The sequence below is a fragment of the Antechinus flavipes genome, chromosome 1 (assembly GCF_016432865.1).
Source record: "Antechinus flavipes isolate AdamAnt ecotype Samford, QLD, Australia chromosome 1, AdamAnt_v2, whole genome shotgun sequence".
In the NCBI taxonomy this organism is placed as follows: Eukaryota; Metazoa; Chordata; class Mammalia; order Dasyuromorphia; family Dasyuridae; genus Antechinus; species Antechinus flavipes.
In genome coordinates, this window is record NC_067398.1 from 272,016,291 (window position 1) to 272,037,240 (window position 20,950).

Below are 20,950 nucleotides of genomic sequence, written 5' to 3' on the forward strand. Positions count from 1 at the left end.
GGCTGACTTGTATTAATAGGGAAGTTTCCTCACTTGAGATTTCCCTAGAACAACAAAAATGAGACAGATTCTTTCCCTATCTTTTTCTTTTATTATTACCTTAATTCTCAAATATTTATCTCTTCCAATCTTCTGACTTGCAAACCATCTTTTGTAAAAGATAACAACAAAAAATAATTTTAGCAAAATTAACAAACATATCAACTGGGTCTGACAACATATTCAGAGTTTCACACTCATAACTCCCCACAAAGGCAGGGAGGAATAGAACACTTCTTTTACCTTTTTTTTCTTCTCTTCTACACCATTCTTTATTAAGGACCAAATTTAATTTTATACAGAAATAATTTTTTTTAGATTCTAATTTGAGTGTATTTATTATTCATTACATTAGAACTTCATTATGGATGAGGGTACTCTATCTACTCTTAGATTGTTTTTTGCCATTAAGATTTTTATACATCATAAATACCCAAATTTGCATCATTTTAGATTGATTGTGATGATGTTAATATGATGATATACAATGGTACAGTTACATGAATCATAAGTATTTCCTTTCTCTCTTTCCTTAATGGTAGACTTTGGATTAAAGTTATACAGAAAGAAAGATATGCCTGAAGGTTTTATATAAAACCTGAAGGTTTTAATTCATATCAGCAGCACCTGAGGCAAATATATATGCCTGCAGAAGCTCATTTAGTACAAAATTGGGAATTGTCTGCATTGGGAGATTATATATATATATATATATATATATATATATATATATATATATATATATATATATATATATGAGATCCATGATCTTTGCTGATGAACTATGTATCAAGGATCATGTTTAGACAGAAATTTCTTTGATATATTCTGAAATTCACTCTGTGAAGCATATGTCATTATTAGCCTGTTAGAGATAAGAAAACTGAATTTGAGAAAAGATTAACAATTTGCCCATGGATATACAGGTAGTGTCTGATTCAGCAAGTGAACCCAAATATTTCATCATTTCATAAAGTCACTGCTATCTAATATGTTCATTCTGCTTTTAGAGAAAGCCTCAAATTTTGTATAAAAATTGAGACTGAGAGCATTTGCTTGATGATATGTCAGTTACATTATTATAATGCAAGCTTCATTCATATCATTGTCTTTTATTGTAGACAAAAAAAAGTTAATAATAAAATAAACACTGCTGGAAAGGATGAAAGGGGAATTGGTTGGGGATAAAAATTGAAAAAGAAGTAGGTTGATTAATTAAATATTTTCCTTATTGGCAGAAGGCCATTTCAGATTTTGAAGTAAACTCATTGGTGCTCTTGTGGCATGTATATGCTCAAGTCAAAAATAATAGTTGTGATAAGTTGGAGGAAGATTAAAAAAACAAGTTCACAGAAAGCTTGATGTTATATAAAAAAGCACCTTCCTGAAGTAATTGGATTTATAGAGTGTCTCAACAATGAAGGTCAATGAAGGTCATTAACTCGTTGTCTCTGGCAAGATAGATAGCTAAGAGATGTTGATAATACTCTGAAGCCTCTTATTTTATAAAATAGAATAGATCAAAGTGGGTTAAAGTAGATGAAAAAACCCGAAACAGGTAGAAAGAGAAAGCTTATGCTGTACGAACAACTAAAATATCAAGTGACAGTATTAAGTATAAAGTATCAAGTGACAAACACATAAAATTTTCTTAAAGGAAAGAGTTATGGAATAATTATCCTTGAAATTTACCAGAAGGTAGTAACTTAATTTTTATATCTAGATATTTGTATTTCTTTAAAAACATTCTATAAATTGAGGGTAATGCTGTTTGTAAGAATAGTATATGGTAATCTTATTTATTTTTTAATATAGTTACATTTTCTTTTTAAAAATGTGTTTATGATGTGGTTTGCTACATAAATTACTGATAAGATCATTTGTTATAATTTGCCTCTCATTAGTAGAAAGCGTGATGAGTATAATCCAAATTACCTTTTCTTACCTCTCTGGAACCCCAAGTTATTAACACTTTATAGTTGGTGAGGATGGTGGGCTTGGGGAGTGGGATGAGGAGTATTTATGCTGTAATTCTGAAACCCTGTTCTACAAATTAAACCTCTTGGTATCAGCACCGTCTATTTGCTAAACTATGATTCTTTTCAGCATGTTTCATTACTTTAAAAAGATATAATTAAGATAGCAAAAGAAAATATAATCACATTTAGTAATCTGATTCCCAGGCCCAGTCACCTAAAGAGCAGGAACGGCAACATTTCAGAAATACACCTTTAAGTGGCTCTCATTTAGGAACTGAGCAAAGTTCCTTCCTTAACAAATAATTGTTGCTGATCAATGCAGGAAATATAGGGCGCTCCCAGAGCTTTGGTCATTCTATTTTTACTCTGGCTCTGTGAGGGCCATCTTCATTCTAGATGGAGTATGCATTCTATACGTCAGTCCTCTGAATACTGAAAGATAATATGAGACAAAGAGATCTAATCTCTGTTGTATCCTTTTGGTTCTCTCTTTTCTAATACTCAATCCTCATGCTGCTTAGTTTGCACATGGATGTAAATTAGGGTATACTCACAGAACCAAATTACTTTTGTTTGTGCTAACTAGCAGACAGAAATACTAATTAGAATATACTTCTAATATATACAATAAAACATTATTAATCAAACTATGCAAACAATACCCAACACCAACCTGATTCTTAGAGATTCTGAGAAACATTTATACTAGACTTTATTTTTAATAAATTAAATAATTTTAATATTTTCGGGGAGTCATTGTGATTCAGTGGAAAGAGCAATGGATTTACATCCAGAAGTCTTGGATCAAATATTAACTGACATTTCTTACCTACGTGAACTTCCATTAGTTACGTAACTTTTTTGAGTCTCAAACTCTTCATTTATAAAATGATGGACTTGCACTAAATGACCTCTACCATTCTTTTCAACCGCAGTTATAATTGTATATATCAAAAACTTTGTTGGCTAAATAAACTGGATTCATTTCTATATAAGAAATGGCTTCTACTTTTAAAATCTTTTGTTGTTGTTACAGAAGCAAAACTAATACACATATATACATAATACACATAATAGGATAGGGTATATTTTGCTTCTATCTCTGTATCATCAGTGCTTAGCATTCTGGTTATCACATAGTAGGTGTTTAATGAACTAGAGAGCATAGGATTGTTGGGCCATAAATTTAAAACACGGGAAGACTTTACAGACCATGGAATCTAACTTTCTCATTTTTATAGATGAGGAAATTAAAGCACACAGAGGTTAAATCCCAGGGTCATACAACTAGTAAATATTGGAGGTAGAATTTAAACCTATTTCTGCCAGACTCCAAGAATAATACCATTTTTATAAGGAAAAATATCTTTTTCTTCTTCACAGAGAAGATGGAGACTACATATAGGAGACCATTAGGAAAATAGAAAATATTTTAAGGCTGAGATTTATAGTACAGACAATTGAGACCTTTGAAGATCATGAAACAGAAACTGATTCAAAGTGGGCTGCAAATGTCAGAGAAAGCTTTTACAAAGAAGGGAACATTTAAAAAGTGTTTGGACTGCTGGGTATAGTAGATTTGATAAATAGGATTGGGAAAGGGCTTTCCAAACAAAAGAACTAGAAAAAGTTTCAAATTGTAAATTTGGAGGCATCTAGGGAGTGTCTAAACTAGAATGAAAAGTTTGTATAAGAAGTGTGGAGTTTCCTGTCAGATTGGCTAAGATGACAGGAAAAAATAATGATGAATGTTGGAGGGGATGCGGGAAAACGGGAACACTGATGCATTGTTGGTGGAGTTGTGAACGAATCGCCATTCTGGAGAACAATCTGGAATTATGCCCAAAAAGTTATCAAACTGTGCATACCCTTTGATCCAGCAGTGTTTCTATTGGGCTTATACCCCAAAGAGATACTAAAAAAAGGGAAAGGGACCTGTATGTGCCAAAATGTTTGTAGCAGCCCTGTTTGTAGTGGCTAGAAACTGGAAAATGAATGGATGCCCATCAATTGGAGAATGGCTGGGTAAATTGTGGTATATGAATGTTATGGAATATTATTGTTCTGTAAGGAATGACCAGCAGGATGAATACAGAGAGGCTTGGAGAGACTTACATGAACTGATGCTAAGTGAGATGAGCAGAACCAGGAGATCATTATACACTTCGACAACGATATTGTATGAGGATGTATTCTGATGGAAGTGGATTTCTATGACAAAGAGACTTAACTGAGTTTCAATGGATAAATAATGGACAGAAACAGCTACACCCAAAGAAGGAACACTGGGAAATGAATGTGAACTATTTGCATTTTGGATTTTCTTCCCGAGTTATTTTTACCTTCTGAATCTAATTCTCCCTGTGCAGCGGGAGAACTGTTCGGTTCTGCAAATATGTATTGTATCTAGGATATACTGCAACATATTTAACATATATAGGACTGCTTGCCATCTTGGGGGGAGGGGTGGAGGGAGGGAGGGGAAAAAACGAAACATAAGCGAGTGCAAGGGATAATGTTGTAAAAAAATTATCCTGGCATGGATTCTGTCAATACAAAGTTATTATTAAATAAAATAAAATTTAAATTAAAAAAAAAAAAAGAAGTGTGGAGTTCAAGTTCACATATACAAAAAGATATAAGGAGGAGAAAGGAGAGAGAGAGAGAGAGAGGAAAAGAGGGAGAGAGGGAGAGAGACACGGTAGACACTGAGATAGAGAGGCAGAGAAAGAGAGAGAGAGAGAGAGAGAGAGAGAGAGAGAGAGAGAGACACACACACAGACACACAGAGAGTCACAGACTGAGTTCGCTAATAAAGTTCTAGGTGTAAGCCCCACACTTAACCTCTTAATGCTCTAGATAATTTTCTAGATTCAAATTTTTATTCTGATATCAATTTGATGTGTGACTATGGACAAGGTATTTGATCTTGCTGATTTTATTCCCCAAATGGGGATGGTGATGATAAAGACGATGATGATGATGATGATATTTACTTCAAGGTTGTTGTGATGCTGAAGTGAGATGACAGATTTTCAATGTTTTGCAAACCTTAAAGCAGATATGCAAACATCAGCTGTTATTAGTTCTTGTTAGCTTAGATGAAAACCATTATAATTCTTGGTATAAAAATTTTGACCTATTATTCAGTCCCTATTAAGAAATAAAAGTGGTATGTACTTGTGAATTCAATTATGTCTTAATGTCTTTAAAATACTGAAATAAGCAAAGAAGCCTGGACTACATTATCATTAAGGTCCTTTCCAATCCTATGATTGTAAGATTCTTACTTTAATGAGCAAATTATTTTAGTTCACATTGGAAATGTGATTAATGAATTATTTTGCTACTACATTTTGTCTTTGGTCCCAGGAATTACCCCATGTTTATCTTTATCTTTAGTAGTGGCATATATAATATGTATTTTAATTGGAGGATAAATTTCAATTGTGTTCTGTAAAGGAGTAGCTATATACAATCTTTTCTTTTTTACATCTGGAAAATTTTACTTATTGGAGAATAGTAAAACTTATCTGAAAAAAATTTTTTTCTGTGAAAATTCTTTATTTGGACAAAGGCAAGTAACCTGTGTGAATTCTTTCAATGTATTTGTGTGTAGGATGAAAATTTTCACATTAAAATGACATGTATTATTTTGCAGCTATACAATAATTTTATTGGAAATTGCCATAAGAAGTGACCCAGTACAAGCAAGATCTTGGAGACTCCTTGACATTAAAAAAAATAATTATTAAAATCCATTCCTTAATTTTTAAAAAGAAAATGTATCTGTGACATAACAAAGAACACAATGTAACTTTTTTCAATTCCAATGGTAATGTCCTATTCAGGGAACAGTGCTGTCTCTGACTTATTTATGAAAAAGTTAAAAAGCATAATTTTGAATGGCAAATGTTTTGCATTTGAAGAGAGGAAAAAATGTAGAAAAATTAAATCCTACCTTATAAAACTTGTAAATTTTAGGTTTTTGGCAAGTTAAAATTTATCTTCCTGCTTTACTCTTCCCTTCTTTTCTCCATCCAACTCCAAAGAGTCAGTCCAAAGACAGTGGTACTAACAATACTCATGCTTCACGTGAAATATTTTTGTCCTATGAGATTTAATAAGTTTCTCTGAATTTTAATCTGTGATGATAAAAAATAAAATCCAAAGCCAAATTTCAACTTAATTCCATGGGACATGGACTCTCTTTCCTCCCCTCCCACCCCACCCTTTCTTTCCACCTCTCCTTTCTCTTCTGTCTCTCTCTCTCTCTCTCTCTCTCTCTCTCTCTCTGTTTCTGTGTCTCTGTCTCTTTCTCTCTGTGTCTCTGTCTCTGTCTCTGTCTCTCTCTGTAGGTATACACACATACACAATTGGTCACCCAAAGTTTCCTCCCTCCTTTTGGGAAATTGTGTGTAAACTTCTGTGTTAGTTGTATGTTGTTGTGTTTTTTTGTTTTGTTTTTAAGCCACAAGCAATTTTGGATTATGGTAAAGAATTGACTGAAATGTTTTACCCTTTGATATATAGATTCCATGGCTAAGTATATACTTGAAGGAGATTAGTGTTAAAAATAAATCCCTATATCAATCTATCATATATTGCACAGAAATATTTAAAGGGACACTTTTTTGAAATAGGGAAAAAAAAAAAAACTAGAAACAATGCAGAGATCCAGCAGTTGGGGGAATTGCCAAATTGTGGTAAGTTAATGTAATGGAGTATTATTAATATTTTAAGAAAAATGGGAAGACCTATGTGAACTGACACAAAGTGAACTAACAAAACTAGGAAAACAATTTATATGATGACTACAACAAAATGATACAGTGGAAAGAGTAATGACTTTTAAGTCAGAGGACTAGAGTTTAAATCTTATGTGCTTAAATAGTTTAAATACTATTGTGACCTTAGACAATAAATAATAATAATGGATAGCATTTGCATAGTGTTGTAAAGTTTATAAAGTATTATATTCACATACATGTGCATGTATAGTTCTATCAATTGATCTATATATCTTTCTATTCATTTTATTCTCACAACAACCTTGTGAAATAAGTACTATTATTATCTCCATTTTACAGATGAAGAAGCTAAGAGAAATAGAAATAATTTGCCCAGAGTCCATATGGCTAGTAAATGTCTGAGGAAGAATTCAAATTCATCTTCCTGATTCCAAGAACTATGCTCTATCCATTATGCCAACCTCCCTGAGTCTCCATTCCTTCATCAATAAATGAGTCTGTAGCACTAAATAATCTCCATTATTTCTTTCAACTCTAAATCTATGTTCTATGGATCATATGCAAATCTTGTATTGTATCAAAGACAAAATCCTATTCATAATTCTCAAATTGGCTAAGGTGGCAGGAAAAGATAATGACAAATGTTGGAGGTGAAGTGGGAAAACTGGGACACTGGTACATTGTTGATAGAATTGTGAAATGATCCAACTATTCTGGGGAGCAATTTGGAACTATGCCCAAAGAGCTATAAAGCTGTGCATATCCTTTGATTCAACAGTGTCTATACTGGGTCTGTATCCCAAAGAGATCATTTAAGAAGGGAAAAGAATCTACATGTATTGAAATATTTGTAGCTGCCCTTTTTAGTGGCAAGGAACTGGAAATTGAGTGGATGCCCATCATTTGGGGAATGGCTGAATAAGTTGTGGTATATGAATGTAATGGACTATTATTATTCTATAAGAAATGATCAGCAAGATGATTCAGAGAGGCCTGGAGAGGCTTACGTGAATTGATGCTAAGTGAACTGAGTAAAATCAACAAAGCATTGTACACAGCAACAACAAGATTTTGTAGTGATTAACTATAATTGGACTTGGCTCTTTTCCACAATGATGTAATTCAAGCCAATTCTGATGGACTTGAGAAATAGAGAGCCATCTGCATCCAGAGAGAGGACTACAGGACCTGAATGTGGATCACAAAATAATATTTTCAACCTTTTGTTGTTGTTGTTATTTATTTGCTTGGTTTTTTTTCTTTTTCATTTTTCCCTCTTTTGATCTGACTTTTCTTTGTGCAGCATGATAAATGTGGAAATATGTTTAGAAGAATTGCATATGTTTAACTTATATGGGATTACTTGTTGTCTAGGGGAGGAGGGAGGTAGGAAGGGAGGGAGAAAAATTTGGAACACAAGATTTTGCAGGGGTGAATGTAGAAAACCATCTTTGTATGTATTTTGAAAAATGAAAAGCTATTATAAAAAAAAGACAAAATCCTAGTAGCTTATGTTCATATAGGACTTTTCAACAAAGTACTCTCCTGACATTACCTCATATCCCCCTAAAAATGGTATAAGGAAGAACAAAAGCTATATAGATTTTATAGATAAAGAGATTGATAGAGATTTCTCCAAGGTCACACATCTAAGTAGTGACTACTGGAATCAGGACTAGAACTGATTCTCAGTCTTGAGGATTTCCCATTACCCTGAACTACCTTTACAAATTATGTCTATAAAGGAAAAAGGAGATAGAAGGACAGAAGATAGAATGGTTTCTTGTGGTTCTTTCATTTGATTTCTTTAAAAAATACTTGGATACCAGTATCAGAAACCAAGTCTTGTTTAACATGTATGCATTTCTTAAAACAGTATAACAAAGATAACAGTAGCTGGCAAAAGAAAACCAGACCAATCATATGTTACTGATATATTTCTGTACAGGTTAAAGCAATAAGAAAGGTAAAGGGAGAGTTAATATCTAAATTCCCATATTGTGACAGTGATTAAGTATTTGTATTATGCAAACTATTTATATTACTCAAATTTGCCCAATTTCATTATTTCCATTATTCAGAGAGATAAAATTCTTTTGGTTCTTGGTTTCTTACTCTATAAAATGAGATGCTAGAATCATTTGGAAGTTCATAACCTGGGGTCTATCAGTTCAGATAGATAGATAGATTTAAATTATCTATCTATCTACAAATATAAATATAGATAACTATTTCAATATATGGCTTCCTTTGTAAATCTTTGCTTTTTATTTTGTGTTTTTAAAAATATTTCTCTGAAAAAGGGTCCATATAGGTTTCATAAGTCTGACAAAGGGGTCTGTGATACAAAAAAGGCAAAGAGTTCCTGGTGTAGTAATTCCTAAGGTTCTCTTTAGCCCTGATATTTTGTAATTCTATGAGAATGGGATAAGTGTGAAGATGGAAAGAATCATAGTAATGAAAGTTTTATTGGAAAGAAAATGTGTTAGGAAGTAGTGATAGATAAATTTGTACGGTTGAGATGAGACCAATTGAATGAAGATTCTACTGACAAACTGAAAAATGTAGGATTTGATCTAATTCTGTCTGCTCACGAGAGTTGGGATTGTTTCATTCTTTGTATTTGAGTATCTAGCACCTGGGAGACAGTGCCTGGCAAGTATTCAGGGGTTAATGAATTCTTGTTGACCAATTAATTGATAGGCAACATTGAGCCATTATAGTATGAGCAAAGTTACCATTTTTTTTCCCCCACAGTTAGGAAGGTAGGAAAAGATTTTAAAATAGATTATTTTCTCTTTAGTGCTAGTTATGGGAGATAGTTCACAAGTCTAGTGGTAGCTCTCACTCTGAAATCACCCTTCTCCATAATTCAGTGGGTTTTTAGAGCTAGGCAGGACCTTAGAGACTGTTTAATCCAGGGATCATTCATCTCTTTTGGGTGTTTGACAGTCTGATGAAGCATCTGATGATGAGGGCTATGGTGCCTTTCTCAGAATAATGTTTTTAATTATCTAAAATTAAATACACAGGATTGAAAGAAAAACAAATTGAATTGAAATATATCTATATTGAGGCAGGTTGTTGGCTCAGTGGATAGAATACTGGCCCTCAGGAGGACCTGAGTTCAAATATGACTCAGACACTTAATACTTCCTAGCTATATGAACCTGGGCAAGTCACTTAACCCCAATTGCCTTGACAAAGGGGGAAAAAAAGAAATATATCTATATCTATCTATCTATCTATCTATCTATCTATCTATCTATCTGGTTCATGGACCCTAGGCTAAGAATTCCTAATCTAGTCCTACTTCTTTTTATAAGGAAGGAAATTGAGCTAGGAAGGACCTTAGAGACTGTTTAATCCAGGGATCATTCATCTCTTTTGGGTGTTTGATAGTCTGATGAAGCATCTGATGATGAGGGCTATGGTGCCTTTCTCAGAATAATGTTTTTAATTATCTAAAATTAAATACACAGGATTGAACATGAATATGTTCACTGAGGAGTACATAGGTAGCTGGGGATAGAAAGGAAATCAGGTCTTCTAATTCTTTGTTTTCAAGTAGTTGAAATAATTAGATCAATAGAACTCAGGTTAGTTTTCAAATGGCTTACAAATGCATTGTTTTTATTTTGGTGATGTAGTTATAATACCAAATTGATTCATTTTTTCTCATTCCATATCTTTTCACTTTTTTTCTTTTTATAAAGAAGAGTCTCACTCAATGGAGTACTTCTTATGCTTTCCTCTACAAGAATTAATTACTAGAACGTTGGAAAATTCCTGCCCTTGCCCCTCAGAGTATGTGGAGGTAAGACACGTATAATGTCTTCTATAATCTGGATACCCAAATTAACTTTTATTTCTTGAGAAGAATTATATTCTATTCTTCCATGTAACAATTCTTGATGTTTTTATGAATTTTTGGACAACACACAGTTATGATTTTGCCTACAATTTTAGATTACAAACTCTTGGCATCTAGGTAGATCAGATCTTTTCTTTTCACTGGAGTCTATTGTATAAAGTGCCCATTATATTTTCTGATACATACTAGAGTTCTTCTGGTATGGAAGGCATGTGATCCCACCTGGCTACTGTCAGCAAGCCATGGAATTTTCTTTATTTCTCATTCCTAGGGGATGAACAAGATGGGCTTTCTATGCTGTTGGGATTTGATTGAGATGGGTCAGAGAGATGAAAGCATATGCTAGTGAGACGCCCTGCTTGACATTTTGTCCATTGTTTTAGAGAAGTACTTAGCCCAGTTCGTTCAGTACTACCATAGGAAAAAATACTCAAGGCTTTTAAGAGAGGAAAATAAATACTTCTTTTAATTGACTTGAGGTAGAAAGTCTCCCCAAATTCTCCACTGGGGGGAAAAAAAAACTTGCCTGTGTCTCTATTGGGCCTGTATCCCAAAGAGATCATAAAATAGGGAAAAGGACTCACACACACACAAAAATGTTTGTAGCAGCCCTTTTTGTAGTGGCAAAGAACTGGAAATTGAGTGGATGCCCATCAATTGGGAAATGGCTGAATAAGTTATGGTATTTGAATGTTATGGAATATTGTTCTATAAGAAATGATCAGCAGGATGATTTTGAAAAGACTTGGAGAGACTTACATGAACTGATACTAAGTAAAGTAAGTAGAACCAAGAGAACATTGTACACAGCAACAAGATCATGTGATCAATTCTGATGGGCACAGCTCTTTTCAACGAGATGATTCAGGCCAGTTCTAATGGTCTTTTGATGGAGAGAGCCATCTGTACCCAGATAGAGGACTGTGGGGACTGAATGTAGATAACAACATAGTGCTTTAACTTTTTTTGTTATTGTTTGCTTGCATTTTTTTGTCTTTCTAATCCCCCCTCCTCCCCCCCGTTTTGGTTGTTTTTTGTTTTTTATTTTTTCCCCTTTTTGTTCTGATTTTTCTTATGGAGAATGACACACGTTTAACATATATTGGATTACTTGCCATCTAGGGTAGGGAGTTGAGGGAATGGAATGAGAAAACAATTTAGAATACAAGATTTTGCAAGGGTAAAATGCATGTTTTTGAAAATGAAAAGCTTTAATGATTAAAAAAAAAAACTTGCCCAAATTGTTTATAGAGGCAGTTGATGTTTCACTGAATAGAGCATAGCTCATTTCAGTAGTCTCCAAATCTCCATGACCCCATTTTTGGGTTTTGTTAGCAAAGATATCTTTTTTGCCATTTCCTTCCCCAGCTCATTTAACAGATGAAGAAACTGAGGCAAATAGAGTTAACTGACTTGCCCGGAGTGACACAGCAAATAATTGAGGTTTGATTTGAATTAATGAAGAGGAGCATTTTTTGATTCCAAGTCCAGCGCTTTAACTATATGCTACCTAGTCAGGAAGACCTGAGTTCAAATGAGGTCTCAGTCACTTATTGTGTGTCCCCTATTTGACTCAATTTCCTCATTTGTAAAATAGAGATAATAATAGCTCCTACCTCCCAGCATTGTTGTGAGAATCAAGTCAGATAATTGTAAAATACTTAGCACGATACCTTAGCATGTAGCAAATGCTATATAAATGTTAGCTATTATTAGCATTTATCAAAATTATTAGTATTTATTAAAAGTAATCAATAGAGAAGTATAATCTCTAGAGTAAGTATATTTTGCATCTTTATGCCCTTGAACTTGCTGTTTCCTATATTTAGACAGCTCTTCCTCCTCTCTGAACTCCCCAGTTTTCTTTAAAATTCTACATAAAACCTTTCCTGGTTTTTCTTCCTCAATTGTTGCTCATCAAAAAATTATCTTTTACAAATCCCTGATGAATGGCAAGCTCTTTGAGGCTGGAGGCTTCTTCATTCTTCAGACCTGGCACACTATCTGGTACAGAGTAAGTTCTTAATAAATTATTGCTGATTGAAAGGGTCTCCCCACCTTTTGCAATCTATATTCCATCTTAATCAGATTACTTTTGGAGTGTTCTATTTAGTTCTGAGAACTCCATTTTTAAAGAGAGAACAAGGATTTATTAAGTGCTTTTGCTATGTGCTAGATTGGGTAGCTAGATCATACAGTGATCACCAGGCATGGAATTCCCTCTATTCGAATCTAACACCAGATACTAGCTGTAGTAAGTCATTTAATTTCATTTATCTCAGTTTCCTCATCTGTAACATGATTTGGAGAAGAAAATGGTAAACCATTTTAGTATCTTTGCCAAAAAAACTCCAAATGGGATCATGAAGAGTCAGACACTACTGAAATGACTAAAAAACAGCAAGAGCATGATACAGTGGGTAGAGTGACAGATGTGGATTTGGGAAGATCTAGATTCAAATAAAGCCAGTTGTGTGACTATGGGAAATTACTCAACCTCTCAATGCCTCAGGCAATTCTCTAAAACTAAAAGTTATAAAGTATTTGCTAAAGTGTGGATCTCCCTAATGCTTCTCTTTTCCTCTCCCAAAAGAAAGATATAGCATTGATGTTAAGTGCTGAAGGGGAGAGTGAGGGATGGGATATGTCAAGATAAGTAAAGAATAGTCGGAAAAAGAAAGAAAGAAAGAAAAAGTGTTCTTAAGTTTATAGTTTAATAAGGAAAATAATACAGATAGACAGATAATTGTAATTCAAATTGGAATAGAAGTGTGCAGAAGAGTATAAAGTGCTTTGCAATCAGAAAAAGATGAAATGAGAATCCTTATTTGAGATGCATAATTATCTGAGCTTCCTTCATTAGGCTTGGCCATTAATAATATGTATATTAGAAAGTCATGCCCTTTAGGAGTTTTATTAATAAATTTAATCTGCTTGATTCAGTACTCAGGATAGCATGTGCTAGTGGTACATTGGCTTTTTTTGGTTTTTAGGAATGATGACAATAGATTCCTAGACATTTTGAGAGCCCAAGACACTTATCATAGCGTATAATGACACATATTATATAGCAGACAGGTTGTAGAATGTTTAAAGACCATGCCTATAATCAAAGACAAGGGTGAGCATTTTCAAAGTTTTCTGTAGTGAAAAATTTTGGAAAGCCTAGTAAGTCTGTAATAGAAGAGAAATGCTAGAATTCTCATTGTGTTCCAGAGTTACAAAAAACACATCAATGACTTAAGGGGTTATACTCTACTTATGTTGTCAAAATGTTAATGTGATGTGTGAGAGATATTATGATACAATGCAAAATATTGTAACAAATCAAGTGTCAGCTTGACACCATGTGACCTTGCTCAAGAGGCGTAGTATCACTTAGTCACGATTTCCTCATCTATTAAAAAAACTGATACTTCCTAAATGTTGGGGACATGAGCATCATGAAAAGCAATTTTGATATACTTAGAGATTCATTCTCCATATAGCTTCCAAAGTGATTTCCCCAAAGTCCAAGTTTAGCCATGTTAGTTCCCTATTCAACAAGCTCATGAAACTCCCTATTACTTCTAGGGTCAAATATAGTTGGCATCTAGGGTAACTAGAGGTATAGAGAATAGAGTGTTGAAGCCAAGAATCTGGAAAACTCATCTTTCTGGGTTCAAATCTGATCTCATACACTTACTAGCTGTGTTACCCTGAACAAGTCACTTCACTCTGTCTTAATTTCTTTATATGTAAAGTGAGCTGGAAAAGGAAATGGCAAACTATTCCAGTATCTTTGCCAAGAAAACCCCATATAGGATTATAAAGAGTTGCTTATGACTAAAAAATGACTAAACAATGTATGTTTGTCAAATGGTCAATTGATTAATGAGTAACAGTTTAGGAGTATTTTGACACATCATTTTTATTTATTTTTCTAAACCATTAGAGAATAATAGTAAGGAGGTTAGAAGGGAAAATGAGAGGTATGAGTAAATTCAGTAGAGATATTGGAAGTATTAAGTTAAACAGTGAATAGGGAATAAGTAGGTCTAGACTTTAGTTATGAGGCTGAATAAATTATAGAATCAAACAGAATCACAGAACCTGAGGATGGGAAGAGACCTCAGAGGTCATTCAGTCCAACCAAGACCTAAGCAAGATTCCTATCTGCAATAAATGTTATACCCAGTTTTTCCTCAAGAGTTCCAATGAGAGGAAAACCCACTACTTCCCAACAGTCTAGTCTATTTAAAAAAATTAAATTATTGTTTTTTAAAAAAATTGTGAACTTATCAACAATGAAGATGAAAATCTTAACATATCAAAAAGAACAAGAAAAAACTATGAATGTTATATAATTTGCTTTTTAAAAAATTCTATATCATATATATCTATTTATCTAGCTTTAATCATTAAATGGATATGGCTTAAGTAAAACTGAGACTTGTTAAAAGCCTTAGCTTAAAAAGGTCAAAGACTCCCATTGCATCCAGGGTCATCTCCTGTCCAGATTCATATCTGGCTGCCGAATCCAAATGACTCTGGAGGAGAGAGTGAGATGGATGACTTTGCATAGTCCTCACTTCAGTCTCTTGGAAATCAAGGCATCTGCCCTCTGATGTCATGGACCTTTTTGAGAATGAAGGACTAATAAGATCTGTCTAGAGAGATAAAGAGGGACAGAGTCATAGATAGAGGCAGAGACTGAAACAATGTTAGTCTCAAAGTCAGAAAGATCTGCATTCAAATTCTTCCTCTAACATCCTGAGATCTTAGGCAAGTTGCTTATATAAGTATTATAAAACTAGAAGATGTAGAGACAAAGGCAATTTGCATTAGTGGAAGAAATTACTTCTAATGATTCTCTAAACAATGAAACCATGAGTTCAAAACCTATCCCTTTCTGTAACAAGGTTGTTACAAAACTCTTCTATTTATCTGTGTTCCCTTCTGCCTCTTCCTCCACCCCACCCCCCCACCCCTCGCCCCAGACCTTTTGCTTCTGTGAAATTTAAAGAAATGTTTTACTAGTGGGTTTTTTCCCTTTATTTATTACTTACCTCTATACTTATCTTATTAAAGTGAAGCATTTTCTTGTTATAAATATGTATATATTTATGTATAAATTTGTATATAAATATTGTCTAGGAGAGGAAATAAATATATATGTTATATTTGATAATGTGCATTTCATTTTCCATCTATAATCTGTTAACTCTTTAAATAGGTGAAAAATAAATATCATCATAGGTTTTTTTGAAATCACTATTGTTTGTCCCTGTCATCATAATTTTAAGATCTTTCAAAGTTGTTTTTCTTCATATTATTGTTGTCATCACATAAATTATTTGCCTGGTTCTGCTTTTTTCACCCTGCATTAGTTAATAAAAGACTTTTCATGTTTTTCTGAATTCATCATTTATTATTTTTATCTTGTGTAAGAATATTCCATTCACAAATTTTGGTCATTCTCCAGTTTGTGGATACCTATTTTGCTTCCAATTCTTTCTACTATAAAAAGTGCTATTTACAAATATTCTTGTTGTATGGGTCCTTTACCTTTATCCCTGTTTCTTTTGTAATCATCAGTGGGTCATAGGATATGTAGTTTAGTTAATTTTTGAATATAGTTTCAAGTTATTTTCCAGAATGATTGAACTCCAGTAATTTATAATTCATAATCTCAGTAAATTAAGATATTTGGATACAAAGTTTCAAAGTTGTTTTAACTGGTATTTCTCTAATTACTAGTGATTTGGAGCATTTTTATATGGTTGTTTGTTAATAGCTTACTTTTCATTTGAGAACCGCCAGTTCACATACTTTGATTGTTTATCACTTGGGGCTCTTGTTCTTATATATTTGTATAAGTTCTTTATACATGGTATAACAAATAAAATTTAAGATGAATAAATTTTAAAAATAATAAAGTTTACAAGTAAGTTTTCCTGAAGCACAGATCTCATCTTGTTACTTTCCTACTTGATCAACTCCAGGAGTTTTCTGTAGCCTCTGAGATAAAATATAAATTCCTGTTTAGAGGCCTAACTTATCTTTCTAATTTCATTGGACATCATTTCCCATATCACACTTTGCAATGTAGGCAAACTGACCTTCTTCTCTCTAGTCTTTAGAGGATACCTCATTCTGTCTTCATGCGTTTGTTCTGGATGTGTCCCATATGTCTGAAATGTATCCCTTACTTCTCTCTGTCTCATAGAATTCCTCTCTTTTTTAGGATGAAGTTTAAACACCAACTTTTATATTAAAATTTTCTTGATCTGCTCCACTCTCCAAATGCTAGTGTCCTTCTTCCTAAACTACTTTGCATTTAACTACTTCATAAATATTTGTTATCTTTATATTTATGCTGTAAATATTTTTAGGTATGCTTGTTGTCTCCCTAAAATTTATTGCAAGTGAGGATTTTTTTTCCAATAGGTGATCCAGTGTATAGATTGCTGGAACTTAGAGTCAGGAAGCCCTGAGTTCAAATCCTACTCAACTTCAACTTTATTTACTAACTGTAACTCTGGGCTTCTCACTTAATTGCTATTTGCCTCAGTTTCCTCATCTGTAAAATGGGAGTAATAATAGCATCTAGCTCTAAGGGTTGACTAATGGTGGTAATGGAATTCCAGCTGAGCTATTTAAAATCCTAAAAGATGAGGCTGTTAAAATGCTGCATTCAATATATAGCAAATTTGGTAAACTCAACAATGGTCAATGGATTGGAAAAGATCAGTTTACATCCCAATTATGAAAAAAGGTCTATGCCAAAGAATGTTCAAATTACTGAACAATTGCATTCATTTCATACACCAGAAAAGTTATACTTAAGTTTCTGCACACGAGGCTTCACCATTACGTGAGCCAAGGATTCCAAAAATGCAGGCTGATTTTCAAAGAGGCAGAGTAACTTGAGGCCATTACCAGCATTCACTGGATTATAAAGAAAGCAAGAGGATTCCGGAGGGAAAAAAAATGTCTGCTTCTGTTTTGTTGACTACATTAAAGCTTTTAATATGTGGATCAAAACAAAATATGATAAATTCTCAAAGAGATAAGAGTATTAGATCATTTTACTTGTCTCCTGAGGAACCTGTATGTAGGTCAAGAAGCAATACTTAGAACCAGATATGGAGCTACAGATTGTTTTAAAATTGGAAAAGAAGCACAAGACTATATTTTGTCACCTTATTCATTTAACTTATATGCAGAGTATATCATGAAAACTGCCAAGTTGGGTGAATCAGAAAGAAGGAATTAAGGTTGCTGGGAGAAATGTCAACAGTTTCAGATATGTAGATGTTAACACTGATGTCAGAGAGTGAAGAGGAATTAAGCCTCTTGATTAGGGTGGAAGAGGAGAGTATCAAAACTGGTTTTATCAAACCATCAAAAAAACTAACATCTTGGCAACTGCTCCCATCACTTCCTGGTCATTTCTTGGCAAATTGAGGGAGAAAAAAACGAAAAGGTATCAGGTTTTATATTCTTGGGCTCAAAGATCATTGAAAATAATGACTATAGCCATGAAATCAAAAGACAATTGCTCTTTGGAAGGGAAAGCCATGGCAGATTAGGACAGCACACTAAAAAACAAAGACATCACCATGTCAACAAAGGTGCATATAGTTAAAGCTGTAGTTTTTCTAGTAGCAATGTATGGCTCTGAATGCTGCCAAATTGGCACTTTTGAATTGTGGTGCTGAAGAAAACTTTTGAGAATCTGTGGACAATCTAGAGATCAAATCAGTAAATACATAAAGAAATTAATCCAGATTCCATATTGGAAGAACAAATACTGAAGCTTAACTACTTTGTTCACATATTGAGAAAACAGGACCCCTTGGAAAAGACCCCAATGTTGGGAAAAATTGAAGGCAAAAGGAAAAGGAGGTAGCAGAGATCCAGATGAATAAATATTGTCGTGGAAGCAATGAAGATGAGCTTAGACAGACTTTGGGAAATGAAAAACCTAACATGCTGTATTCCATAGGGTCAAGAAGAGTCTGACATGACTACACAAATGAACAGCAGTTCTGGACAACAGTCCAGGACTGTTGTAATGATTAAATGAGAAAATAATTGTAAAGCACTTAACACAGTCTTTAGCACTTAGTAAGCACTAAATAAATGTTAGCTATTATTAGTTCCATTTCTAGCACTTATCACACTGCCTGCCAGACAGCAGGTACTTTGTAAATATTTGTAATTGATTGATTTATTAACTGACATATTTTGGATAGCTCTAATTTTTAGGATTCCCTGATCACCCTTATATCACCCCTCTGGTGAAGTTCCTCATCTGAAAACTTAGAATAATGGAATAATGAACTAGGTAGTATTTAAGGTCCATTTCAACCCTTACCTGTTAAGATTAAATTTAATGAGTCAGTCCTTAAATACTCAACATTTGTGCCAGATGCTGTTGTAGACACAAAATTTAACTGACATGTTCTTTAACCTCATGTAATTTAGAATCTTTATCCCCTGTACTATTAATTTTTATTCATTTTAATACTTAAATATTTTGCTTTTTATAACTCCTTCATTTCTAAATATATCCCTTCCTTCTCTAGTACTTAGACTTTCATTGTAACAAAGAAGAAAAAAGAATGAGGGGGAAAAGGCAGATCAACAAAATCAACAAAGTTACCATTTCTGACAGCATATGCAATTTTTTACAAGTATAAAATTTTTCACAAATTTCTCCCACTTCAACAAAGAAAAGATGGAGCATATTTTCTCAGTTATTCTCTCCAGCCAAATTTAATTACTTTTTGTGGTTGTTGTTGCTGCCATTCTCTCTGCATTATTGTAGTCACTGTGTATATTGTTATCCTTGTTCTGTTTATTTCACTCTGCATCAAATCCATGTTTTTCTGAATTCTTCATATTTATAATTTCTTACAGTACAGTAATATTTCATTACATTCATGTTTGTTTGTATATTAGAATCTACTTGATAAATGAACCTGCAAAAAAAAAAAAGAATCTACTTGATGATTATGACATATATATATTTTTAAAATAATTTTTTATTGATAGAACGCATGCCAGGGTAATTTTTTACAGCATTATCCCTTGCATTCATTTCTGTTCCAATTTTTCCCCTCCCTCCCTCCACCCCTTCCCCCAGATGGCAAGAGTCCTTTACATGTTGAATGGGTTGCAGTATATCCTAGATACAATATATGTGTGCAGAACGGAACAGTTTTCTTGTTGCACAGGGAGAATTGAATTCAGAAGGTATAAATAACCTGGGAGGAAAAACATAAATGCAAGCAGTTTATATTCATTTCCAGTGTTCTTTCTCTGGGTGTAGCTGCTTCTGTCCATCTTTGATCAATTAAGGCTCTCTTTATCAAAGAGGTCCACTTCCATCAGAATACATCCTCAAACAGTATCATTGTTGAGGTATATAATGATCTCCTGGTTCTGCTCATTTCACTCAGCATCAGTTCATGTAAGTCTCGCCAGTATGACATATATTTTTGTTGTCGTTGAGTTGTTTCAGTCATGTCTGACTCTTTGTGTGATTTGGAGTTCTCTGGGCTAAGGATACTAGAATGGTTTACCATGTCCATATCCTCCAGGTCATTTTTACAGATGAGGAACTGAGGGAAAAGGAATTAAGAGACTTGCCCAGATTTACACAGGTATTATCTGTCTGAGGCTAGATTTAATTCTGGTCCTCCTGACTCCAGGATCGGCATTTTATCTACTATACCACCCAACTGCCCCTCTCTACTAAAAATGATATTATATCATAATGTTTATCTGTTCCTTTTAACCAATACAGTTAATCAGAAAATGCAGGAAAAATAACCCATCGCAAAGACCAACAAATGAACAAATAAAGAAACTTCTATACAAGATGAATCCCAACAAAGTTCAATGGACATGATGATGACTTTAGTGAATTTGGAAAATGTTTAGATCACATTAAGAATCACTCTTGAAACTTTATGGAAACATGAGCTGATATAATTAATGCAACCTTTCAGATATTATTATGTCAAGAATTAATCTGATGTTTTAAGGAATGTCTTGATCATCTAAACACTATAAATTAAATTCAGAGGTCTCAACAGGCAAGCATAACATTGAATTTTATTTTTTTATTATAATTTTTTATTGCCAGAACATATGCATGGGTAAGTTTTTACATTATTCCTTGAACTCACTTCTGTTCCAATTTTTCCCTTCTCTCCTTCCATCCCCACCCCTAGGTGGCAGGCAGTCTTATACAATTACATTGGATTTTAAAAGGATGAGGATTGCAAAGGCAAAGTTCCTTTAGGAAACTCCTT